Below are 27,574 nucleotides of genomic sequence, written 5' to 3'. Positions count from 1 at the left end.
GGAGGTGGCACTTCCTGCCACCACGGGTCAGTGGACTGCACGCAATTTAGCAGCAGCATGTTGTATTTGTGTACTGAATAAAAGCTGTTCGCTCTACCGAGCTACCGTCTCCGACTCCCATCTCTCGGCACTACACTGGTGACCCCGACATTGGTCTCGCTGAAGTATCAGGGACCGGACCGAACATGGCAAACGATGCCGTTATTATTCGATTGCCGGAGTTTTGGGAGCATTCTGCGGCGGCGTGGTTCGCGCAAACTGAGGCGCAGTTCGCCCTACGAGGGGTTGACGACGACGCCGCAAGGTATTACCACGTCGTCTCGAGCCTCGGGAGCACTACAGCGGCGAGGACGGTAGGCTTCATAACAGCTCCGCCTGCACGGAATAAATATGAGGCGTTTAAGACGCACCTACTCAGAATATTCGAGTTGTCACAGTCAGAGCGGGCCCGACGCTTGCTGGCTTTACGAGGCTTGGGGGACAGCAAGCCTTCGGAGCACATGGAGATGATGTTAAACCTGCTGGGTGCAGAACGGCCTGATTTCCTGTTTATCGAACTGTTTCTCAGGCACTTGCCGCCACACGTGCAGACGGCACTTGCCAATACAGCGGCTACGGATCCCCGGGCTTTAGCAGAAGAGGCTGACCGCTTCTACCTGGCCACTCGACACTTTGCCCCAGGGCTAATAGCCTCGACATGCGGTTACACGCCGCAGGGGGGAGGGGCGAGGAAGATCAGGAGCAGCGCGGCCGCAGGCCTGTGTTATTACCACGCACGTTTCGGCGCGAGGGCGACAAGATGCCGTTCCCCTTGCACTTTCGGCATAACGCATAAACGCAGGCACCTGCGCCCAGTAGCAGCGGTGAGCGCAGGTATGTCGAACCGGCTGCTTTTCATTAGAGACACACTCTCCGGTTGCAAATTCCTCTGCGACACCGGAGCTCAGAGGAGCGTCCTGCCGGCTACAAAAGAGGACATCGCCGGCGATGATAGAGGTCCACGCCTGACGACCGCCAACGATACCCCTATCCGCACCTACGGTACAAGGACCGTGGAACTGTGTTTTGGGGGCCAGCGGTTCACGTGGGACTGCATCACGGCCGACATTTCGTTCCCACTACTGGGGGCAGATTTCCTGGGTGCACACGGTCTCCTCGTGGACATTAGACATGGCCGCCTAATAAATGCACAGACACGGGCTTCGTTGGCATGTGTCCGCGATGAGGCGACATACGGCGGCCTTCTTACAGCTTTCACCGACCACGAACCCCTCACGACGTCTGAGTCAAAGGTGGCGGAGCCATGGTCGGCACGACAAGAGCTCACGTACGATTCCGAGGGCGCCGCGGGACACGTCGCCGAGAAGCCCAGCGTCGTCATCGGAGCTGTACAGCCGGACCTCGACTACGTCGACAGGGGCTCGGAACAGGCCTCCGACCACGACATCCAGGCCCTCGGGACTGCAGATTCCAGGCTATGCCTGGAGGACGTCGCGATTGGTCACGCGGGTCCGACGCTGCTGTGTGACCTGTCCACCGGACACCCTAGCCCACAGGCCCCTGAGGACTGGCGAAGGCTCGCCTTTGAGGTGGGGTACAACCACCACAAGGTTGAACCCGCCCACGTAGACATTTCCCAGCCCTTAGAGCTGGCCCTCTCCCCCCGCCGAGGCCGTCCGCCGCTACCCCGGGACCCGCCAACGACGGAGCCGCCGTTGGCCTCGTCGACGTCTGTGCCCCCGGGTGTCGGGGAGGACACGGGCGCTTGCGCCGCCCCTACCTCCCCGCCCCTGGCTTTCCGCACTCACCGTGGCCGGTTCATGCCCCCGGGCGCCGTGGAGGGCGCAATCGCTTGCACCGCGCCCCGGGTTGTCCGCTCACGCCGCGGCCGGGTCGTTGTCTCTCCCCGCCGTGGAGATTTTGGCCATGGTTGAATTCTGGGGGGGCTTGTGTAGTGATTGTTAATTGTACATAATTCACCCATGGAACTATTGTTAGGAACAAGAGTTCCGCCCGAACATTATAGGAGGTGGCACTTCCTGCCACCACGGGTCAGTGGACTGCACGCAATTTAGCAGCAGCATGTTGTATTTGTGTACTGAATAAAAGCTGTTCGCTCTACCGAGCTACCGTCTCCGACTCCCATCTCTCGGCACTACAATATTCCATATACTTCATTCCAGAGGAAGTGATCCCAGCTGAACCGCACTTTAAAGGTCCCATCATTTAGTCATCTTCAACAGGGTGATATGGGCCTGTGAGGTCCCAGAGCATCATGTCTTCTGCTATCTGCTGACTCTCCCCACAGGAAATACAAGCTTTTTTTTATCACACAGCAGGGCTAGTGCTGTGTGTGAAAGCAGCTCACTGCACGCCATCAGTAAAACTTTCCCAGTCTTTTACATTGCCCTGAAGGAAATGTCATAGACACGGGCAACGGTGAGTTTATATGTGAAATAGAGACATTTATATTCTAGACTGTGTGTGTGTGTGCGTGCGTGCGTGCGTGTGTGCGTGTGTGTGTGTGTGTGTGTGTGTGTGTGTGTGTGTGTGTGTGTGTGTGTGTGTGTGTGTGTGTGTGTGTGTGTGTGTGTGTGTGTGTGTGTGTGTGTGTGTGTGCGTGCATGCGTGTGTGCGTGCGTGCATGCGTGCATGCATGCGTACGTGTGTGTGCGTGCGTGCGTGTGTGTGTGTATTATCACCATCAAAATAGAATATGATTATGGTATTTTCTTAACCTGCAGCCTATTACATTTCTCTTCTTATGAATGCTTACCAATCTGGCACTCCTCTCTCGTGTTTTAATGCAGCTATGCCAGTGGTATTATGCCACAGCAGGTATACATAGTAGAAATAGAACAAGGGAAATCATTCTATAACATTTACATATCACATCATATCACATCACAAACATCACATCACATCACATCACATCACAACACAACACATCACATCACATCACATCACATCGCATCACGCCTGTCTGCTCCCGGCTGCCCTTGGGGGGAAGGACGACGGGATGGGTTAATCGCAGAGACAAATCGCATCTGCGATCCTAAAGAGACAATGCATGCGTGTGTGTTCCGGTGTGTGTGCTAAACTAACCGCTGTGTGTACCACTAAAACATTGAGTGTCGTTGCATGCCGAATAAAGACCTCTGCAACAGGTCCTGCATTATTATTATTATTATTATTATTATTATTATTATTATTATCACATCACAACACATCACATCACATCACATCACAACACATCACATCACAAACATCACAGACATGTGTCTACTCACCACATGTTGGCAGCTTGGTCAGGTTGAAACACCATGAACACACAGGCAGCAACATTCTCATCATAAGATAAGATATTCCTTTATTGATCTAGTTCAGATGGAAACATAGGTCCACGCGTATTTATTTTCGCCACCACCACCATGTCTATTTTAAGATTCTGCAGGTAACAGGTTGAAGTAATGTCCCATGGGGTTTATTTGTAACCCCTTATTACACCTATCCTTAACCAAAACCTGAAAAAGAAGAAAAAGAAAACAGCATAACTTTTTAAGTTAACAACATATAGAGACAAATTAAAACATGTTCCCAAACAAGTTTGACCCAAGGAATTGAGTACAATTGTTATTTTTAAGATTCAAACACATCTTGATTCTATTTCAGATTTTCAGATTTCTATTTACATTTCTTCTGCATTTTTTACTTTTTCTGTCGTGAAATAGAATGATGAATCTTAAAAATAACAATTGTACTGAATTCCTTGGGTCAAACTTGTTTGGGAAAATGTTTTAATTTGTTTTCTATATGTTGTTAACTTCAAAGGTTATGCTGTTTTTTTTCTTCTTCTTTTTCAGGTTCTGGTTCAGGATAGGTGTAATAAAGGGTTAAAAATAAACCCCATGGGACATTATTTCAACCTGTTACCTGCAGAATCTTAAAATAGACACTTCAAGGATTAAGAAAATACTTGTGGTGGAAAGAAAGCCACCCTATGCGCGTAGACCTATGTTTCCTTCTGAACTAATCCACTTGGGGAAATTCAGGCATCCTAGCAGCATGGGGGAGGGGGGAGGGGAGGTACAGGTAGTAGAAGACATGATACAGATAAGTAAGTAGTAGTTATTATTCTATTTAATAAGTAAATAGAAGTAAATAGGGGGTATAAAGTGGAGGGAGGTGGGAGCTACCTAGTGTGGACATGGCCTAAAGAGAGGCTGCCACTCACCTCGGCACCACACGTTGGAGCTGGAAGGTGTGAGTAGTCTGCTGGTGGAGAAACATTCTCCAGTGTTTGTTTGTTTTACTCTGTAATGAGCTGTGACCTCCTGCCTGCCCAGCCCCCTCACTATCTGCGCTGGCAGCCCCTGAGGCAAAACAAGCGCTCCTTTATACTGCCCATGCTGCTTAGCCCTTTCACTATACACACTACGGAAGGTTAACCCTTTCACTACCACACTACATACGGTAGTGAAAGGGTTAACCCATTGTCGTGTGGCAGTGAGAAGGTTAACCTTCAGTATTGTTGCAGTGAAAGGGTTAACCTTAAAAAGGGTCGATACGGCTTCAGGATGCTTGGTGGGGGGGTCAGCATATTATGTATTTGCGTGTCTAGACATCCTTAAAGATACAGTACTGCAATGAAAATCTTGTTTTTCAATCTCATTGTTCAAGTTTCAAGTGTTGTACATTGCAGTGAAACACTTGGTTCTGTGTGACCCTCCTGAGATTGTGCTTCATAAAACAGCAAAAGACCAAATGATATACAAGATAATATACAATATACACAAAACTAAGATGTACAAAATGCAAAGAATTAGGTAGAAGAGGTATTCACAAATGTATTCACAATAAAGTATACTATATACTTTATAGTATACTATAGATGTCGAAGTGAAGAATTACCCAAAATGTTATAACTGTTGTTGTTGTTGTTGTTGTTGTTGTTGTTGTAGCAACCGATTATACTGGTCCCATGAATTTGTTTACACATACATACACACACACACACATAGACCCATTTTACTTTAGATACATACTTTACAAAGACACACTGATAAGGACAAATATTTGTTACACTCAAATACAGAAAGTCACACACACACACACACACACACGTACACACACACACACACACACACACACACACACACACACAACACACACACACACACACACACACACACACACACATACATTTGAATACTTTATTTGGTTCCACAAATTATATTACACACACAGAGCCAGTCTCTCATATAGAGATCCTTTGATGATGAAATTGACGTAAGCTTTTTTGTAAAGGGTGTACAATTCCAACACATTTTGTCCTACACACACCGAGCCCCCCCCCCACCCCCCCCCCCCAACAGACACACTGTGAACTTTAGAGGGCCTTCTAATTAGTACTTACGTGTGTGTGTGTGTGTGTGTGTGTGTGTGTGTGTGTGTGTGTGTGTGTGTGTGCGTGCCTGCGTGCGTGCCTGCGTGCGTGCGTGTGTGTGTGTGTGCGTGCGTGCGTGCGTGCGTGCGTGCGTGCGTGCGTGCGTGCGTGCGTGCGTGCGTGTGTGTTTATGTGTGAGTCTGCATATAAGGGAGGAGTAAAGTAGCACATGTGTGTCACTGCTTGGTGGGTGTGTCTCAGGTTCAGCACTGACTCAAAGTAGACATCATGACATCATCGTACATGGAATGTGGACTGCATTTATACAGCAGCTTTTATCCAAAGCGCTTTACAACATTTCGTTTCTCACATTTTCACCCACTCACTCACACAGTCACACACTGACGGCGGAGGCAACCATGCAAGGTGCCGACCAGCTCATCGGGAGCAGTTAGGGGTTAAGTGTCTTGCTCAAGGACACTTCGACACGCTGCCCGGGAAGGAGCGGGAAATCGAACCATCCGACTACCAGACGACCGCTCTACCTCCTGGACCACTGTCGCCACATCATCATTCCCCAACAGTAACCCCCTACCCCTGCACCCTCCCACCCCCCCTACCCCTGCACCCTCCCACCCCCCCTACCCCTGCACCCTCCCACCCACCCTACCCTCCCATCCCCCCTACCCCCGCCCTACCCTCCCACCCACCCTACCCTCCCACCCCCCCCCCCCACCCTACCCTCCCACCCACCCTACCCTCCCACCCCCCCTTACCCCCGCACCCTCCCACCCCCCCCGCCACACCAACAGACCTCAACTCTTCCCAAGGGACTGTCTCTCAAACACACACTTGGAGTAAGAAGGGAGGGGGGATGTGGATTCTTTTTTAAAGAATAAAGACCAAACACTATACAATATATACAATATACTAACTAAAGTACAAAACACAAACAATGTAAAAATGCAAAAAGGGTGGAAAGGAATCCTATACTGAGCACAACATGGGAGCAACATGGCCAACATGGTTAAGACATAGGAGCCAACATGGCCACTGTGTGAACATGGTTAAGACATAGGAGCAACATGGCCACCGTGTGAACATGGTTAAAACATAGGAGCCAACATGGCCACCGTGTGAACATGGTTAATTCCGTCTATACTGTATGTTGGGGGGGGGGGGGGGGGGGGGGGTCTGTAACACGCATCCTTCTGCTATTATTATGAGTCACAAACCAAAGAGGTTGAGAAGCACTTGGTTTAAATTTAAAAACTTTGTTCTTTGGGAAAGATCTGCTTTGTTCTCCAGGAGTCATCTGGGGTTCATCCAGGAAAACCAGCACCGAAAATAGTCCCTTGGCGTTTCCTTCAGGGGATTTCTACTACTTTCTAGATATTCAACTGATCACTGACTCTGGTGGTTTAGTTTCTACTCATTCAACCCACTGATCACAGACTCTGGCAGTTTAGTTTCTACTCATTCAACCCACTGATCACAGACTTCTGGGCGTTTAGTTTCTACTCATTCAACCACTGATCACAGACTCTGGCGGTTTAGTTTCTACTCATTCAACCCACTGATCACAGACTCTGGTGGTTTAGTTTCTACTCATTTCAACCCACTGATCACAGACTCTGGTGGTTATGTTTCTACTCATTCAACCCACTGATCACAGACTCTGGGCGGTTTAGTTTCTACTCATTCAACCCACTGATCACAGACTCTGGGCGGTTTAGTTTCTACTCATTCAACCCACTGATCACAGACTCTGGCGGTTTAGTTTCTACTCATTCAACCCACTGATCACAGACTCTGGTGGGCGTTTCTACTCATTCAACCCACTGATCACAGATTCTGGTGGTTTAGTTTCTACTCATTCAACCCACTGATCACAGACTGTGGGCGGTTTAGTTTCTACTCATTCAACCCACTGATCACAGACTCTGGTGGTTTAGTTTCTACTCATTCAACCCACTGATCACAGACTCTGGGCGGTTTAGTTTCTACTCATTCAACCCACTGATCACAGACTCTGGGCGGTTTAGTTTCTACTCATTCAACCCACTGATCACAGACTCTGGGCGGTTTAGTTTCTACTCATTCAACCCACTGATCACAGACTCTGGTGGGCGTTTCTACTCATTCAACCCACTGATCACAGACTCTGGGGGTTTAGTTTCTACTCATTCAACCCACTGATCACAGACTCTGGGCGGTTTAGTTTCTACTCATTCAACCCACTGATCACAGACTCTGGGCGGTTTAGTTTCTACTCATTCAACCCACTGATCACAGACTCTGGGCGGTTTAGTTTCTACTCATTCAACCCACTGATCACAGACTCTGGGGGTTTAGTTTCTTAGACCGCATTTGTGGCTCGAAGGATTTCAGGTTTGATTATCAGTTTGTCAGTCGCTAGGACAGACTAACTGAGAAACAGACAGACAGACAGAGAGACAGACTGACTGAGAGACAGACAGACAGACAGAGAGACAGACTGAGAGACAGACAGACTGAGAGAGAGAGAGAGAGAGAGAGAGAGAGAGAGAGAGAGACAGACAGACAGACAGACAGACAGACAGACAGACAGACAGACAGACAGACAGACAGACAGACAGACAGACAGACAGACAGACAGACAGACAGACAGACAGACAGACAGACAGACAGACAGACAGACAGACAGACTGACTGAGAGACAGACAGACAGACAGAGAGACAGACTGAGAGACAGACAGACTGAGAGAGAGAGAGAGAGAGAGAGAGAGAGAGACAGACAGACAGACAGACAGACAGACAGACAGACAGACAGACAGACAGACAGACAGACAGACAGACAGACAGACAGACAGACAGACAGACAGACAGACAGACAGACAGAGAGAGAGAGAGAGAGAGAGAGAGACTCCGGTGGCAGGGGTTCTCAGGCCTCTCTCTGGGTGGGCCTGTAGGATCTAAATCAAGGCTACTTTATTTTGACCAATGGTGTACACAGACAGCGTCACACATCCCTGCTGCCCGTGAGGATGTTTAGATGACCACCGGCAGTCGTAACCCTCTGAGTGACGCCCTGAGGACCGAGGCACCGGGGCACTGCTTCAAGCAGAATCTGTCTCATTGTGGTACTCTTAGGGCTTGTGTCCATAGCGGACGTTTTATGAGTTGTTAGCACCTTTCTGTCATTCATTTCTATGCTACAGACGCGACAGGCGCGCTCCTTTTCCCAGCACCGCCGCGCCTCGCGTTTTAGCGCTCTCGGCGGCTGGCGTTTTTGGCCGGAGCGCTCCCAGCGCCTAAAGTTGAAACTAGTTAAACTTTTGGGAAGGGGCGCGCTCGTCAATGTAACTTTTTTCGACCGACCAATCAACATTGAGGAAGTGGCGGAGCCGCGGCAGTCGCGAGACTCAGGAAAACGCTCTGAGCTTTTTTTTTTTTTTTGCTTTTCAAAGCGGTCCGCCTTGAAAAAGAAACGTCCGCTATAGACACAAGCCCTTAGGCAGTTCTCAGTGAGGTATAGAGGGGTCCTACTAATCACCACAAAGTACCAGAAAATACCCCAAAGTACCCCAAAATACCCCCAAAATACCCCAAAATACCCCAAAGTATACCCCAATAGTCCAATAGTCCAATCTTTGGAATGCAGCTGATCCTATGCTGAAGAAATCTCCATCTCTGCTTATTTTTAAAGCAAACTACAAAAAAATGCTCATATCCAAAAAGTAGTAGATATAGATAAATAGGTCATACATGTAGGTATGCATTTGGTTATGTGGGTGGGTCACACTATTACTATCACTAACACTATCACTAATAACACTACTATACCGACATCTAAGAAGGGAGATCCTCCCTTGAATGGCCATTGGTTAAAGTTAGAGTTTGGAACCAGGGCTGGTGGTCTATCGTCCTGCTCTAAAGACAAACTCTAACCTTAACCAACTTCGAAAGAGGGCCTAAACTTAACCAGTTGGAAACCAGGCGGACAGTAATAAAATTAGCAATCAATCAATCAATCAATTCAATAGGCCATGCTCACTTAAAACAGCGCACCTCCCAGCTGCTTGAAAGTAGGTAAAAAAAAAAAAAAATTGCAAATTAATCAATCAATCAATCCGCGCGATTTTTATTTTGTTCCACAATGACTCATGAGCCATCAATTACATCATCCAACATTGTTTAAGCAACTAAGACATTCGCCGTGACAGAATCGGTTTATATTTAGTCGTTATGATGCTATCAACATATCCATTCAGTCCACCCTCACTTAAAACAGCGCACTTCCCATTTGCTTCTATAGAAAGGAGAAAAAAAATAAAAAATGCAAATTAATCAATCAATCAATCCATGCGATTTTTATTTTGTTCCACAATGACTCATGACCCATCAATTACATCATCCAACATTGTTTAAAGAACTAAGACATTCGCCGTGACAGAATCGGTTTATATTTAGTCGTTATGACGCTATCAACATATCCATTTGTTAAAGATTATTGTCCGCCATCTTGTTTTTTCCTAAAAATCCGCAGGGCGGAGTGATTGTAATTCGGTTGTGAGCGGGTCCTGGGACCAGGAGCATGGTATTGTGAAGAATACATAATGTGTAAATTGACTGTTTCAGCCAATCAGAATCGAGAAATTTGCATGCCGTTGTATAATTTTTCCTATTGCTAGGTTTTAGTGACTTTTTCCTTACCTTCACGTGGGGTACGTCTGGGAGTGTTGCATTTATTTATTTTGCATTTATCTTAAATTGCTTGGACCTTATGGTGTTCTTGTTTTGTTCTTGACTTATTGTGATGTTTCTTCTTAGAAGACGTGTACGGCCCATGGGGACATTAACGTGTGTTGTCGGGCCTTACAAATACATTTGATTTGATTTGATTTGGGTAGGTTTGTAGGCAGGTGGGCGGGTGGTTATGTATTATTATGTACGCAGTATATATGCATGTATGTACTGTGTGTATGTTTGTATTTACACATATCTTTTGAATGTATTACTGGTATTTTAAAAATAATATGTACTGTATATTTTTGTATGTTTGATTTTACAAAATATGGGAAGTTCTTGATAAGCCTCTGGGCTTCTAAACTTCTCCTACACAATATGGTTATTATGTTTTTTTTTTTTTTTTTTTTTTTTATTATTATTTGTGTTAATAAATAAATACAAATACAAAATACAATCTTCTTCTTTTCTTGAAAGAGATCAATTATCATACAGCATAGGGCTGGGAGGAATAGGAAGGCATACCGTAATGGTATATAAGGTATGGATTTCTACAATGCCACCGCCCGTTGACATATAAATATCGTAAAAGAATACATACTGAATATTTTCAAGTTAATTAAACAATATATTCCTTGCAGCAGTATAAATAAATAAAAGAAAATAGACCATTTTGAGTGAAATAGGCTCCATGACTGATGACAACTGATGACGATTGATGATGATACCTTCCTCTATCAGACCAGGGCAACATATTACCTGTCCCTTCCTCTATCAGACCAGGGCAACACATTACCTGTCCCTTCTTCTATCAGACCAGGGCAACACATTACCTGTCCCTTCTTCTATCAGACCAGGGCAACACATTACCTGTCCCTTCCTCTATCTCAGACCAGGGCAAAACATTTTAAATAATTCATTATAAATACATTAAAAAAACCGAAAAGTATTTAAATAAATTAAAAATGTTAATAAATGTATCAATATAAAATTAACAAATACATTTTGGACACTTAAGACGATGTTGACGAGTGCTTAATGTATCATCGGAAGAATGCTCGGTGAGAACAAAGGATGTTTAAGGGCTTTTGGACACAAGACTGTTGATGGTTTTAAGGGCTTTTGGACACAAGAATGTTGATGGTTAAGCTAAGATTTATCCTGACTGATGGTGTTCTATACAGATCTCCCCACAGCCCGGAGGATGTTTACACGTCCAACAGCAACCAGAGTTATGCTCTCTGTCACCGTGGCTCTCCCAGACAGGAAACCAAACATCTACTGACCAAACGCATCATGACTGGGGGGGCGGAGAGAGAGAGAGAGAGAGAGAGAGAGAGAGAGAGAGAGAGAGAGAGAGAGAGAGAGAGAGAGAGAGAGAGAGAGAGAGAGAGAGAGAGAGAGAGAGAGAGAGAGAGAGAGAGTAATATTGCTAAATTTCGCGATGTCAATTTCCCATTTGTTGTCAATCAACCCGCCCCTGGATACTGTACACCTTGACGACATCACTATTAGCATCTTAAAGGAACACGGCAACATTATGAGTCAGGCAATAAGATAGATATAGAATTTCCCCTCTCAACGTTTAAAACTCAGAGACAGGTGTTTTTGACCAACAGCTAGGCTAGCTGGTCCGTATCCGCTTCCATGCATTTGTGCTGAGCTAGGCTAGCTGGTCCGTATCCGCTTCCATGCATTTGTGCTGAGCTAGGCTAGCTGGTCCGTATAAGCTTCCATGCATTTGTGCTGAGCTAGGCTAGCTGGTCTGTATCCGCTTCCATGCATTTGTGCTGAGCTAGGCTAGCTGGTCTGTATCCGCTTCCATGCATTTGTGCTGAGCTAGGCTAGCTGGTCTGTATCCGCTTCCATGCATTTGTGCTGAGCTAGGCTAGCTGGTCCGTATCTGCTTCCATGCCTTTGTGCTGACCTAGGCTATTGCAGCCAGATATCTTTCTACTGAACAGCACACTCTGGAGAAGACGGTAAGCATGTTTCCCATCATGTGGGCGTGTTGCTTTAATTCTGCGGTTTTCAGCTTTGGGAGAAAGTGGTTGATTTTCACAAATATTAACTGAATTGTCTCACAGCAGAAGATGACCATGTGGTTTCCATACAGTGTGTTTACTGTACTCCACCACAAAGCTATTAAATGTCACGTTTAGAAACGTGCAAAAGCACACATAAACATGCATACACACGTACCGTACCGTGCATGCATAAACACACTTGTGTACTATTAAATGCCATGTTTAAAAACCAATGTTTTTAAAGCACGGGTGTGTGCACACACACACACATAAAAAAACCATACATGTGCACACACACACATATAAAATAAAAATATACATGCGCACACACACAAAAAAACATACATGTGCACACACACACATATAAAAATATACATGCGCACACACACAAAAAAACATACATGTGCACACACACACATTAAAAAACATGCATGCGCACACATACCGTACATGCACACATGTTCAAGCGTTTTACATTCCTTTTTTTTTTACCAAAAAAAAAAGACACACACACACATACATGTGTGCATGACACAAGTCGACCTTAATTGACCCGAACTAAAACAAACCTAGGGTAGCGGGTTCCCAAGCAGAGATACAGACACACCAGATGGAAAGCATGACGGAGAATCTTTATTGGTACAATCCCAGCTCACAAGCACACAAAAGATATAAATGGTAAATGGTGCATTTATATATCTCTTTTATCCAAAGCGCTTTACAATTTTGTTCCTCACATTCACCCATTCACTCTCACACATTCACACACTGACAGCGGAGGCAACCATGCAAAGTGGCAACCTGTTCATCAGGAGCAGTTAGGTGTTGGCAGTTAGCAGTAAGTGTCTTGCTCAAGGACACTTCGACACGCTGTCTGGGAGAAGCGGGAATCGAACCAGGAACCTTCCGATTACCAGACGACCGCTCTACCTCCTCAGTCACTGTTGTAAGCAGTGGCGGACTCAGGCTGTTTGAAGGGCAGGGGCGAAAAGAAAAAAAGGGCACCTACTGCACAACATGGGACCCCATCAGTGAGCAAAAAAATATGATGCGTCATGTATGGTGAGATAGTCTTCATCCTTGATTAAGATTAACATTAGAATAACATAGACAATCCAGATTAATAGTATAACGCACCTCTATGATAAAAACACAGGGAACAATACACCTTTCAAATGTTTATTTCACCTCATTGTCATGGTGTTTGAAAAGTAGATTTATCATGGTGTTTGAAAAGTAAATGATCATGGTGTTTGAAAAGTGGATTTATCATGGTGTTTGAAAAGTAAATGATCATGGTGTTTGAAAAGTGGATTTATCATAGTGTTTGAAACTTAGATTTATCATGGTGTTTGAAAAGTAGATTATCATGGTGTTTGAAGGCCTAAACCATTGCTGCAGTGGTACATTTCTCAATGCTATAGATATCAGTGAGGAATATAAATATTTAAAGCCCCATTAGTTGCCTGTCGATTGCCCTTTCAGGTGACAAAATCCATTCTGCGGTTCTCGAGTTACATGCCGATATGTGAGGCTTGCGCGAAGTACACGGTATTGAGCAAATACTACTCCCGACTCTTGGGGCTCTAGTTCCATCAATAATTTGGCAATCTCGAAAATGATTGGACAGGGTTGTATCGAATCAGGGATCTAGGTGAAAAGTTATGAGCAAAAACAGGAAGAGAAAAACTGCAGAATTTGTTGACGTCTATGAGAAAACTGAGCTTTTCTTTTGTACACAGTTTACCAAAATCACTCCTAATCACAAATTTCTGAACAGATCTTTATGATCTACATAAAACTTCAGACTATGGATCTTGGGTGTTTTTTAAGCCTCCAGACATTCTGGGGAAATACTACTTCTGGACTACTACAGAAAAACGTGAGTAACAAGTTTATCTACAACTCAAGTTCAGACCTATGTTACTCTATTTCATTAGCACTAAAGGTGAGTTTTCGTTATTGTATCAGAAACTCCAGAATGTCATCTTTCAAAAGAGACCAGGCTCATGCATGTGGTATAAGTATAAAGTATAGTATTTTGGTTTGCAAAAAAAGTATGTAGTCCTCAAAAACGAAAACGAAAATGGCCAATTTTGGGGTTTACTACCACTCTTAAATTAGCTTTAAAAAGCAATTCACACTGAACTTTAAAGGTGATGCATTATAAATGTCATTTATCAGTCTCTAGCATTGTATTATAGTAATAGGAGTTAGTATCAATAGTGTCTAAATACCATATTGGCGGATTGCTCAGCTCAGATAATTTCCTGCTCCAGTAAATTAGGCCATCCTGATTTGAAGGCCTGAATGACGTTACTCAGGCTCTGGGTAGCAGACAGTGATGTGATTGGCTCTGTGGTTGTAGCTAATGCCCGCCCACAATCTACCTAGACTGACTGTACACAGCGAGTGGAAACCACTTCCTCATACTCTGCATGCACTCTGGAGGGAGAGAGAGAGAGAGAGATAGAGAGCATTCTAGAGAGCCCCCTCCCTCCCTCCCTCTCTCTTCCTTTTTTTCTCTCCCTCTCGGGCGTGCCGCGCGGCAGCTTGTGGGGGGGGACCTGCCGCGTGGCACACACCTCCAAACGGGAGAGAAAAAAGGGAAGAGAGAGGGAGGAAGGGAGGCCCCCCCCCCCCCACAAGCTGCCATGCGGCACACCCGAGAGGGAGAGAAAAAAAGGAAGAGGTCTCTCTCTCTCTCTCTCTCTCTCTCTCTCTCTCTCTCTCTCTCTCTCTCTCTCTCTCTCTCTCTCTCTCTCTCTTTCTCTCTCTCTCAGACTGTGTGGACTGACTGTCACTCAAAGTGCTTATGGGCGGAGCCAGGCCATAACAGCCTGAAATCTTGAAGCTGAAAGATGATGGTTTTGAGTACTTGATTAGAAATATAAAACAATGCATTTTTTTGAAAAAAACCTTACAGATGTCTTCAATAGACTCACAGGAATTGTGTAAAGTTGCCCAAATAGTGCTAGGAATAGCAACGCATGTCCCGTTTAAAGTGCTATAGGTATATTTTGTGCAAATAATCCTAAAATAATTTGTACACTTTATTTCTAAATTGAGAACACAGGTTAGCATAGAATCAGCTAAGCAGGTACCTGTTTAGTTAGCTAGCTACAGTAGTAATACAGCTAGCCTAGGCTAAAACATACTGCCATCAATAAAAGCACTTGCAGTGTACAAAGATTGAGTTTGTTTGACCAATTATGCATTACTAAATACTAGGGATGCTCGATATTGGCTTTTTTACCGATACCGATATTCCGATATTGTCCAACTCTTAATTTCCGATACCGATATCAACCGATACAGATATATGCAGGGTTTCCCCGTCCAAAAAACTGAATAATTTCAGGTAACTAATAATTTCACTGGATATATATATAACAAATATTGTTATTGTTTTTTTTTGTTTTTAAACCGATACCGATATTTTCCGATATCACATTTTACTGCCGATATCGGCCGATAATATCGGTCGGCCGATAATATCGGACATTCCTACTAAATACTAATAGTGTATTTAGTCATGCATAATAATGCATAATATTATGATGCCCCTCTAGCTCATGGAATGAACTAAGACAGTCCTTGGAGCTGGGATTCTCCCCTATATGTTGCAAAGTTTGGAGCCTTCGTCTCCAACCTTTGTCAATCAAGTTGTAGCTACGTGTTTTAATTGATTTGTTATCCTTGCTTTTTGCCTCATCTTGTTGTCTCTTTGTTGTGATTTTTGTAAATGAGGGAAACCTCAGTTGCCTTTCGAGTTAAAATAAAGGTTTGAAATTAAATGAAATAATTGGTCAAAACAAACTCAATCTTTGCTACTTCAAAGAAAGCTTGATGTATTACCTACCTCACACACAGCAGTAGGATGCAGGGTTACAGCTCAGACTGCATTAAGCCCTCTGGCATCTGAACATTCAAGAGGGGATGTGTCTAAAACTGAACATTTAAATAGATGGAATATTGTAGTGACTGGGCTGCTCAGGGTTGTAGCTAACACTTTTGCGTGACATTATTTAACGGTCTGGGTCAAGTTTAGACCATTGGAAGGGCACCAATGGGCACGTCCTCTCATTTTCGCCACTCAAAAAGACTTTTTAGCGTGATATTTTCAGCTGTGGGGGCACATGGTCAAAGTTAGACCATTGGAAGGGCACCAACGGGCATGTCCTCTCATTTTCGACACTCAAAAGGGCATTTTAGCGCAATATTTTCAACTGTGGGGGCACATGGTCAAGTTTAACCATTGGAGGGGCACCAATAGGGCACGTCCTCTCGCTTTTGCCACTCAAAAGGGCACTTTAGCGCGATGTTTTCAACTGTGGGGGCACATGGTCAAGTTTAGACCATTGGAAGGGCACCAATGGGCACATCCTCTAGTTTTCACCACTCAAAAGGGCACTTTAGCGCAATGTTTTCAACTGTGGGTGGGGGCACATGGTCACGTTTAACCATTAGAGGGGCACCAATAGGGCACATCCTCTAATTATTTCCACTCAAAAGGGCACTTTTGCATGACATTATTTAACCGTGGGGCACAAAAGCACTCAAAAGGGCACTTTTGCGTGATGTTTTTCAACTGTGGGGGCCCATGGTCAAGTTTAGACCATTGGAAGAGCACCAATAGGGCACACCCTCTCATTTTTCGCCACTCAAAACGGCACTTTAGCGCGCGTTTTTCAACCTGAGTCCGCCAGTGGTTGTAAGATATGAGTAATGTCCTTTTTATTTTTGGTCCGGTGGTCCTCTCACCTCCTCTCACCTCCTCTCACCTCCTCTCATGTCCTCTCACCTCCTCTCATGTCCTCTCACCTCCTCTCACCTCCTCTCATGTCCTCTCACCTCCTCTCACCTCCTCTCATGTCCTCTCACCTCCTCTCATGTCCTCTCACCTCCTCTCATGTCCTCTCACCTCCTCTCATGTCCTCTCATGTCCTCTCACCTCCTCTCATGTCCTCTCATGTCCTCTCACCTCCTCTCATGTCCTCTCATGTCCTCTCATGTCCTCTCACCTCCTCTCACCTCCTCTCATGTCCTCTCACCTCCTCTCATGTCCTCTCATGTCCTCTCACCTCCTCTCATGTCCTCTCACCTCCTCTCACCTCCTCTCATGTCCTCTCATGTCCTCTCACCTCCTCTCATGTCCTCTCACCTCCTCTCATGTCCTCTCATGTCCTCTCACCTCCTCTCATGTCCTCTCACCTCCTCTCATGTCCTCTCATGTCCTCTCACCTCCTCTCATGTCCTCTCACCTCCTCTCATGTCCTCTCATGTCCTCTCATGTCCTCTCACCTCCTCTCACCTCCTCTCATGTCCTCTCATGTCCTCTCATCTCCTCTCACCTCCTCTCATGTCCTCTCACCTCCTCTCATGTCCTCTCATGTCCTCTCACCTCCTCTCATGTCCTCTCATGTCCTCTCATGTCCTCTCATGTCCTCTCACCTCCTCTCATGTCCTCTCATGTCCTCTCACCTCCTCTCATGTCCTCTCACCTCCTCTCATGTCCTCTCATGTCCTCTCATGTCCTCTCACCTCCTCTCATGTCCTCTCATGTCCTCTCACCTCCTCTCATGTCCTCTCATGTCCTCTCATGTCCTCTCATGTCCTCTCACCTCCTCTCATGTCCTCTCACCTCCTCTCACCTCCTCTCACCTCCTCTCATGTCATCTCACCTCCTCTCACCTCCTCTCATGTCCTCTCACCTCCTCTCACCTCCTCTCATGTCCTCTCATGTCCTCTCACCTCCTCTCACCTCCTCTCATGTCCTCTCATGTCCTCTCATGTCCTCTCACCTCCTCTCATGTCCTCTCATGTCCTCTCATGTCCTCTCATGTCCTCTCATGTCCTCTCACCTCCTCTCACCTCCTCTCATGTCCTCTCATGTCCTCTCACCTCCTCTCACCTCCTCTCATGTCCTCTCATGTCCTCTCATGTCCTCTCACCTCCTCTCATGTCCTCTCATGTCCTCTCATGTCCTCTCATGTCCTCTCATGTCCTCTCACCTCCTCTCATGTCCTCTCATGTCCTCTCATGTCCTCTCATGTCCTCTCATGTCCTCTCACCTCCTCTCACCTCCTCTCATGTCCTCTCACCTCCTCTCACCTCCTCTCACCTCCTCTCACCTCCTCTCATGTCATCTCACCTCCTCTCATGTCCTCTCACCTCCTCTCACCTCCTCTCATGTCCTCTCACCTCCTCTCACCTCCTCTCACCTCCTCTCATGTCCTCTCGCCTCCTCTCATGTCCTCTCGCCTCCTCTCATGTCCATCCTCAAAATACTACGATTTCAAATAAAAGTCCCTCTGAAAGAGGGCGATTTTTTGATGTAACGGACATGTGATTATTCACTGTGTATTTGGGGATATTGCCTATGAGTGCTCGCTGTCCTTTCTGTTGAACAGCTAAGGGCTGGCGAGCAGCGTTTCTCTTGTGAGGAGAGTTGCTGGATTCATATGGGAACGCAGCAAGGTGGTGTAGTGGTTGGCCCTACATTGGCCCCTATTGGTTCTGTATGGGCCCCTGAGAATGTGCTTCATACAGTAAAAAAGTAAGTAAAAGAGGAATAACACTACAATATACAATACAATATACAAACTAAAGTACAACCTAAGTACAATCTAGTGTAACGGTACACAAAAACCACGGTTCGGTACGGGTTTTCAGTACAGTGGGGGAAAGTTTGGCTTTCCATGTTCCACTCAGGGGTGATGTAGTGTGCAGTAACTAATTGTACTTCTTGGGCTGTCAATGAATATTCTATATTGAAATTAATAATAGACTTGTAAAAAAAAAAATAGTGGTCGTTAGTGGTTTACATACCGTTGTATTTGTTCGGTACACACTGAAACGATTCGGTACGGATACGTGTACCTTTACACCCCTAGTATGAATGTAGTGCAAATCTCTTTAATAAATAGATAAATATAATGTAGTGTTAAAGTGTCTAAGTGAGTGTTAAGGTGAGTGTTTGTTTAAAGTGAGTGTGCATGTGGATGTGTCTGCAATGAGTGTAGATGGATGGGTTGATGATGTTACCTAGTCATTGAGCATCCTGATGGCCTGGGGATAGAAGCTCCTCTTGAGTCTCTCTGTACTGGCCATGAGACTCCGGTAGCGCTTGCCTGACCGCAGCAGTTCAAAGAGGCAGTTGTTTGGGTGACTAGAGTCTTTGGTTATTCTCTTAGCCATGGCCCTGCAACGCCTGGTGTACATTTCCTGGAGAGTGGGATACAGCAGCATAATGTAGATCAGGGGTTCTCAAACTTTTTTATACCACAACCCCATTTTATTTAGGAATTTTTTTTGGCGACCCCACACTTAATCTTCTTCTTTTTCTTTTGGCTTTTCCCGTCAGGGGTCGCCACAACGGATCATCCCTTTCCATCTGTTTCTGTCATCTGCGTCATCCTCCGTCACTCCCGCTGCCCGCATGTCCTCCTTCACTGTGTCCATAAACCTCCTCTTGGGCCTTCCCCTCCTCCTCTTTCCTGGCAGCTCCATCTCCAGCATCCTCCTCCCGATGTACCCCACCTCCTTCCTCCGCACATGTCCAAACCATCTCAGTCTTGCTTCTCTCACTTTCTGCCCGAACTGCTCAACATGGGCCGTTCCTCTGATGTAGACATTTTCGATTTTGTCCAACCTTGTTACTCCCAGAGAGAACCTTAACATCTTCATCTCTGCCACCTCCAACTCCGCCACCTGCTTGTTGGTCAGCGCCACTGTTTCTAGACAATACAGCATAGCTGGTCTCACTACCCTGCTGTAGACCTTTCCCTTTACTCTTGCTGGTACCTTTCTATCAGAGATCACCCCCGTCATCCTTCTCCACCCGCACCACCCGACCTGCACTCTCTTCTTCACCTCCCTACCACAGTCCCCATTACTTTGGACTGTTGACCCCAAGTACTTAACACTTTAATCGCCATGGGTTAAATTCATAATTTACCATCCCTCGCCAGCTCTATTTGTCTATGGAGAAGTTCCCCTTCTTTGCAGGGCTATAACTTTTTAAATTCTATTGCTACATTGCCATTATTATGGCCCATTCAATGTCCTATATGTATTGTTCAGGGTGTAGCAACGTTAAACTTTTTCATTCACATATTCATACTAAAATATGGTCTAAAGTATAAGTATGTTTTTATCGTTTTCTGCAGCTTTCTTCAGAACGTGATTTATAGCCCTAAATGCATTATATTGATGATGAAATACAGTTTGGTAGCGATCGGCGCGAGATGAAAAATTTCAACTGGACGTACTTCTAGAATGATCTACGTATGATCTGATGATGACCGGATGGGCGGGGGATCGTTTATAATTCCGTGGGCAGCGTTAGATGATTCATCCAGAGTGGGTCATATGTTCATCATAGCAGTTTATATGGAATACGTTAGAAAATAACGCTGAATCTTACCGTATGTTCCTCGCGCCGTTGGACGATCAGCGTGGAGTAGACCGTTTTCGATTATGGGATGTTGATCCTGATGAACCATTTCCAGGTTGTATAATACTATATACGTCCAAATAACGTTGTTTATTGAGTTAGGGCGAGCGATTGATCATCCAGTGTGTTGAGATGGAGTCCGGCTACCGATCGCGAGTGCCCGGAGCACATATGGATGAGCACTTCCTGTTTGGCGCGCCCCTCCCTCTTGGCCGGTCTGCCGATCGGCCACCAGATGGCGCTCTCGAACCGTTAGACAGTTGAGTGGAGCTCACCAGTACATCTCAGGGCTCCGGAAAGGAAATATGATTTCGATGACAGATTTTTGAAATATTGACATCAAAGACGAGTTACGGCGTCTTCGGCAGAATGAGCATGGCTAGGAATGACGTCTTAACTCGTCCCTGGCGATCATAGTGTTAAACTCGTCCACTTTTGGTACCTCTACTCCTTGCATCATCACCACCCCTCCGTCTTCCTTCCCATTCACACACATATACTCGGCATTGCTTCTGCTCACCCTCATCCCCCTTGTGGCCAGCATTAGAGTCTGAAGTGTGGCCAGCATTAGAGTCTGAGGTGTGGCCAGCATTAGAGTCTGAAGTGTGGCCAGCATTAGAGTCTGAAGTGTGGCCAGCATTAGAGTCTGAGGTGTGGCCAGCATTAGAGTCTGAAGTGTGGCCATCATTAGAGTCTGAAGTGTGGCCAGCATTAGAGTCTGAGGTGTGGCCAGCATTAGAGTCTGAAGTGTGGCCAGCATTAGAGTCTGAGGTGTGGCCAGCATTATAGTCTGAGGTGTGGCCAGCATTATAGTCTGAGGTGTGGCCAGCATTATAGTCTGAAGTGTGGCCAGCATTATAGTCTGAAGTGTGGCCAGCATTAGAGTCTGAGGTGTGGCCAGCATTACAGTCTGAAGTGTGGCCAGCATTACAGTCTGAAGTGTGGCCAGCATTATAGTCTGAGGTGTGGCCAGCATTATAGTCTGAGGTGTGGCCAGCATTATAGTCTGAAGTGTGGCCAGCATTAGAGTCTGAGGTGTGGCCAGCATTACAGTCTGAAGTGTGGCCAGCATTATAGTCTGAAGTGTGGCCAGCATTATAGTCTGAAGTGTGGCCAGCATTATAGTCTGAGGTGTGGCCAGCATTATAGTCTGAAGTGTGGCCAGCATTATAGTCTGAAGTGTGGCCAGCATTATAGTCTGAAGTGTGGCCAGCATTAGAGTCTGAGGTGTGGCCAGCATTATAGTCTGAAGTGCGGCCAGCATTAGAGTCTGAGGTGTGGCCAGCATTATAGGCTGCGGTGTGGCCAGCATTATAGTCTGAAGTGTGGCCAGCATTAGAGTATGTGGTGTGGCCAGCATTATAGTCTGAGGTGTGGCCAGCATTATAGTCTGAGGTGTGGCCAGCATTAGAGTCTGAAGTGTGGCCAGCATTATAGTCTGAGGTGTGGCCAGCATTATAGTCTGAGGTGTGGCCAGCATTAGAGTCTGAGGTGTGGCCAGCATTATAGTCTGAGGTGTGGCCAGCATTAGAGTCTGAGGTGTGGCCAGCATTATAGTCTGAGGTGTGGCCAGCATTATAGTCTGAGGTGTGGCCAGCATTAGAGTCTGAGGTGTGGCCAGCATTATAGTCTGAAGTGTGGCCAGCATTAGAGTCTGAAGTGTGGCCAGCATTATAGTCTGAGGTGTGGCCAGCATTATAGTCTGAAGTGTGGCCAGCATTATAGTCTGAGGTGTGGCCAGCATTATAGTCTGAGGTGTGGCCAGCATTAGAGTCTGAAGTGTGGCCAGCATTATAGTCTGAGGTGTGGCCAGCATTATAGTCTGAAGTGTGGCCAGCATTATAGTCTGAAGTGTGGCCAGCATTATAGTCTGAAGTGTGGCCAGCATTAGAGTCTGAGGTGTGGCCAGCATTATAGTCTGAAGTGCGGCCAGCATTAGAGTCTGAGGTGTGGCCAGCATTATAGGCTGCGGTGTGGCCAGCATTATAGTCTGAAGTGTGGCCAGCATTAGAGTATGTGGTGTGGCCAGCATTATAGTCTGAGGTGTGGCCAGCATTATAGTCTGAGGTGTGGCCAGCATTAGAGTCTGAAGTGTGGCCAGCATTATAGTCTGAGGTGTGGCCAGCATTATAGTCTGAGGTGTGGCCAGCATTAGAGTCTGAGGTGTGGCCAGCATTATAGTCTGAGGTGTGGCCAGCATTAGAGTCTGAGGTGTGGCCAGCATTATAGTCTGAGGTGTGGCCAGCATTATAGTCTGAGGTGTGGCCAGCATTAGAGTCTGAGGTGTGGCCAGCATTATAGTCTGAAGTGTGGCCAGCATTAGAGTCTGAAGTGTGGCCAGCATTATAGTCTGAGGTGTGGCCAGCATTATAGTCTGAAGTGTGGCCAGCATTATAGTCTGAGGTGTGGCCAGCATTATAGTCTGAGGTGTGGCCAGCATTAGAGTCTGAAGTGTGGCCAGCATTATAGTCTGAAGTGTGGCCAGCATTATAGTCTGAGGTGTGGCCAGCATTAGAGTCTGAAGTGTGGCCAGCATTAGAGTCTGAGGTGTGGCCAGCATTAGAGTCTGAAGTGTGGCCAGCATTAGAGTCTGAGGTGTGGCCAGCATTAGAGTCTGAGGTGTGGCCAGCATTAGAGTCTGAAGTGTGGCCAGCATTAGAGTCTGAGGTGTGGCCAGCATTATAGTCTGAGGTGTGGCCAGCATTAGAGTCTGAGGTGTGGCCAGCATTATAGTCTGAAGTGTGGCCAGCATTATAGTCTGAGGTGTGGCCAGCATTATAGTCTGCGGTGTGGCCAGCATTAGAGTCTGAGGTGTGGCCAGCATTATAGTCTGCGGTGTGGCCAGCATTAGAGTCTGAAGTGTGGCCAGCATTATAGTCTGAAGTGTGGCCAGCATTAGAGTCTGAAGTGTGGCCAGCATTATAGTCTGCGGTGTAGCCAGCATTAGAGTCTGAGGTGTGGCCAGCATTATAGTCTGAGGTGTGGCCAGCATTATAGTCTGAGGTGTGGCCAGCATTATAGTCTGCGGTGTGGCCAGCATTATAGTCTGAAGTGTGGCCAGCATTAGAGTCTGAGGTGTGGCCAGCATTATAGTCTGAGGTGTGGCCAGCATTATAGTCTGAGGTGTGGCCAGCATTATAGTCTGAAGTGTGGCCAGCATTAGAGTCTGAGGTGTGGCCAGCATTATAGTCTGAGGTGTGGCCAGCATTATAGTCTGAGGTGTGGCCAGCATTATAGTCTGAAGCGTGGCCAGCATTATAGTCTGAAGTGTGGCCAGCATTAGAGTCTGAAGTGTGGCCAGCATTATAGTCTGAAGTGTGGCCAGCATTATAGTCTGAGGTGTGGCCAGCATTATAGTCTGAGGTGTGGCCAGCATTAGAGTCTGCGGTGTGGCCAGCATTAGAGTCTGAGGTGTGGCCAGCATTATAGTCTGAAGTGTGGCCAGCATTAGAGTCTGAAGTGTGGCCAGCATTATAGTCTGAAGTGTGGCCAGCATTATAGTCTGAAGTGTGGCCAGCATTATAGTCTGAAGTGTGGCCAGCATTATAGTCTGAAGTGTGGCCAGCATTAGAGTCTGAGGTGTGGCCAGCATTACAGTCTGAAGTGTGGCCAGCATTAGAGTCTGAGGTGTGGCCAGCATTATAGTCTGCGGTGTGGCCAGCATTAGAGTCTGAGGTGTGGCCAGCATTATAGTCTGAGGTGTGGCCAGCATTATAGTCTGAGGTGTGGCCAGCATTACAGTCTGAAGTGTGGCCAGCATTAGAGTCTGAGGTGTGGCCAGCATTATAGTCTGCGGTGTGGCCAGCATTAGAGTCTGCGGTGTGGGCAGCATTAGCAATCTCTCCCCCTTCCCCACCCAGCTCCAGCCCACACATCAGACCAAAACAAAAGCTGTAAACAAAGTGCAGTATCAACTGGGGCTCTTTTGCCTAGAGGTCGCTGCTTGACAGCATTACAGAGTCTACCTGTAAGCTTAGTGTTGTTAGGGTTTTTATGTCAGGAAACCTATAGTATTGTGCCTAGATTTGTATTTATATCACTTTCCACTCTTTATTGTATTGTATTTTTATTATATTTTTATTTGTATTTCATGTTGTTATTTACGTTCTCTTCCAACCATTGCCATGTGCTACTACAATGCTCCACACCAGCACTTCCCTGTTGCTTTGGAAAGTGGTCACAGGCAGCCATGTTGGGAGAAGGACAACTACACAAACTTTCCGTTCAAGTCCTCTATTAGAGTTCCTTCGCTCCCTCTCTTCCACCGTCCTCCAATAGGCAGATGTCCTACAAACAGCATCCACTGGGATTGGCTCTGGCGAAAAGAGGATCTGTATATCGGGAGCGTTCTGGCATGGATCTGTAGAGGAGAACATCAGACCAGTTGAATGGCAGAGATTAGTCTGAGCTAAAGCAGAGCTGGTCTGAAGGAAGCCAAGTACAGGCCACCTGGTCAGAGATCAAGGTGCTATTTACTTACCTCAACAGACAGGAGAGAGGAAACACAGGAGTGTTCAGTACGTAGAGTGGAACAGATTACAGGAGAGTCAAATAGAGTAGTGACAAATAGAATAGAGTAGAGTAAATAGAGTGGAATAGATTACAGGAGAGTCAAATAGAGTAGTGATGAGTAGAGTAGAGTAGAATAAGTAGAGTAGGATACGTAGAGTAGAATAGATTAAAGTAGAGTAAAGTAAAGTAGAGTAAAATAGAGTAGCCACGAGTAGAGTAGAGTAGAGTAGAGTAGAGTAGAGTAGAGTAGAGTAGAGTAGAGTAGAGTGGAGTGGAGTGGAGTAGAGTAGAGTAGAGTAGAGTAGAGTAGAGTAGAGTAGAGTAGAGTAGAGTAGAGTAGAGTAGAGTAGAGTAGAGTAGAGTAGAGTAGAGTAGAGTAGAGTAGCAGAGTCACAAGTAGACTGCTGACTTGTTGTACACAACTTGTAAGTCACTTTGGATAGAAGAGTCAGCTAAATGACTAAATGTAAACTTAATGTACATTTCTTTTACGTGCCTAAGTTGCCATCATAGCTGGATCTTAGAGGGACATGAGGAGACAGGGAGAGACAAAGAGAGACAGGGAGAGACAGAGAGGTGGGAGACAGGGAGAGACAGGGAGAGACAGAGAGAGACAGGGAGAGGTGAGAGACAGGGAGAGACAGAGAGAGACAGGGAGAGGTGAGAGACAGGGAGAGACAGGGAGAGACAGAGAGGTGGGAGACAGGGAGAGACAGGGAGAGACAGAGAGAGACAGGGAGAGGTGAGAGACAGGGAGAGACAGGGAGCGGTGAGAGACAGGGAGAGACAGGGAGAGACAGGGAGAGACAGAGAGAGACAAGGAGAGACAGAGAGAGACAGAAAGAGACAGGGAGAGACAGAGAGAGACAGGGAGAGGTGAGAGACAGGGAGAGACAGGGTGAGGTGAGAGACAGAGAGAGACAGAAAGAGACAGGGAGAGACAGAGAGAGACAGAGAGAGACAGGGAGAGACAGAGAGAGACAGGGTGAGGTGAGAGACAGAGAGAGAGAGACAGAGAGAGACAGGGAGAGACAGGGTGAGGTGAGAGACAGAGAGAGACAGAGAGAGAGAGACAGGGAGAGACAGGGTAAGGTGAGAGACAGAGAGAGACAGAAAGAGACAGGGAGAGACAGAGAGAGACAGAGAGAGACAGGGAGAGACAGAGAGAGACAGGGTGAGGTGAGAGACAGAGAGAGAGAGACAGAGAGAGACAGGGAGAGACAGAGAGAGACAGGGAGAGACAGAGAGGTGGGAGACAGGGAGAGACAGAGAGAGACAGGGAGAGGTGAGAGACAGGGAGAGACAGAGAGAGACAGGGAGAGACAGAGAGAGACAGAGAGAGACAGGGAGAGGTGAGAGACAGGGAGAGACAGAGAGAGACAGGGAGAGACAGAGAGAGACAGGGAGAGACAGAGAGGTGAGAGACAGGGAGAGACAGGGAGAGACAGGGAGAGACAGAGAGAGACAGGGAGAGACAGAGAGAGACAGGGAGAGGTGAGAGACAGGGAGAGACAGAGAGAGACAGGGAGAGACAGAGAGAGACAGGGAGAGACAGAGAGGTGAGAGACAGGGAGAGACAGGGAGAGGTGAGAGACAGGGAGAGACAGGGAGAGGTGAGAGACAGGGAGAGACAGGGAGAGGTGAGAGACAGGGAGAGACAGAGAGAGACAGAGAGAGACAGAGAGAGACAGGGAGAGACAGAGAGAGACAGGGAGAGACAGAGAGAGACAGAGAGAGACAGAGAGAGACAGGGAGAGACAGAGAGAGACAGGGAGAGACAGGGAGAGACAGAGAGAGACAGAGAGAGACAGGGAGAGACAGGGAGAGACAGAGAGAGACAGAGAGAGACAGGGAGAGACAGAGAGAGACAGGGAGCCACAGAGAGAGACAGAGAGCGACAGGGAGAGACAGAGAGAGACAGAGAGACAGAGAGAGACAGAGAGAGACAGAGAGACAGGGAGAGACAGAGAGAGACAGAGAGACAGGGAGAGACAGGGAGAGACAGAGAGAGACAGAGACCCCTCTCTCTTTTGTCTCTCACCATCCTCTCTGTCTCCCGACAGTGTCTCAGGAGGTAGAGCAGTCGTCTGGTAATCCAGAGGTTCCCGGTTCGATTCCCGCTCCTCCCGGGCGGCGTGTCGAAGTGTCCTTGAGCAAGACACTTAACCCCTAACTGCTCCCGATGAGCAGGTTGGCAGCTTGCATGGTCGCCTCCACCGGTGTGTGAATGGGTCAAATGTGAGGAACAAAATGTAAAGCGCTTTGGATAAAAGCTGTTATATAAATGCAGCCATTTACCATATATTTTATAGAACCCCTCTCCCTTCTGTCTCCCTCAGAACTCACGCTCGCTCTCAGCCCTCCCAGTGTCTCTATAGAAACACTAATGAATACAAATCTTTACAGTGAAAATGTTCTACTGTGTGTGAACCCTGACCTCTGACCCCTGCCTGCAGACTGGTT

The sequence above is a fragment of the Notolepis coatsorum genome (assembly GCF_963971535.1).
Source record: "Notolepis coatsorum genome assembly, chromosome: 19".
In the NCBI taxonomy this organism is placed as follows: Eukaryota; Metazoa; Chordata; class Actinopteri; order Aulopiformes; family Paralepididae; genus Notolepis; species Notolepis coatsorum.
Note: the sequence above shows the minus strand (reverse complement) of the source record.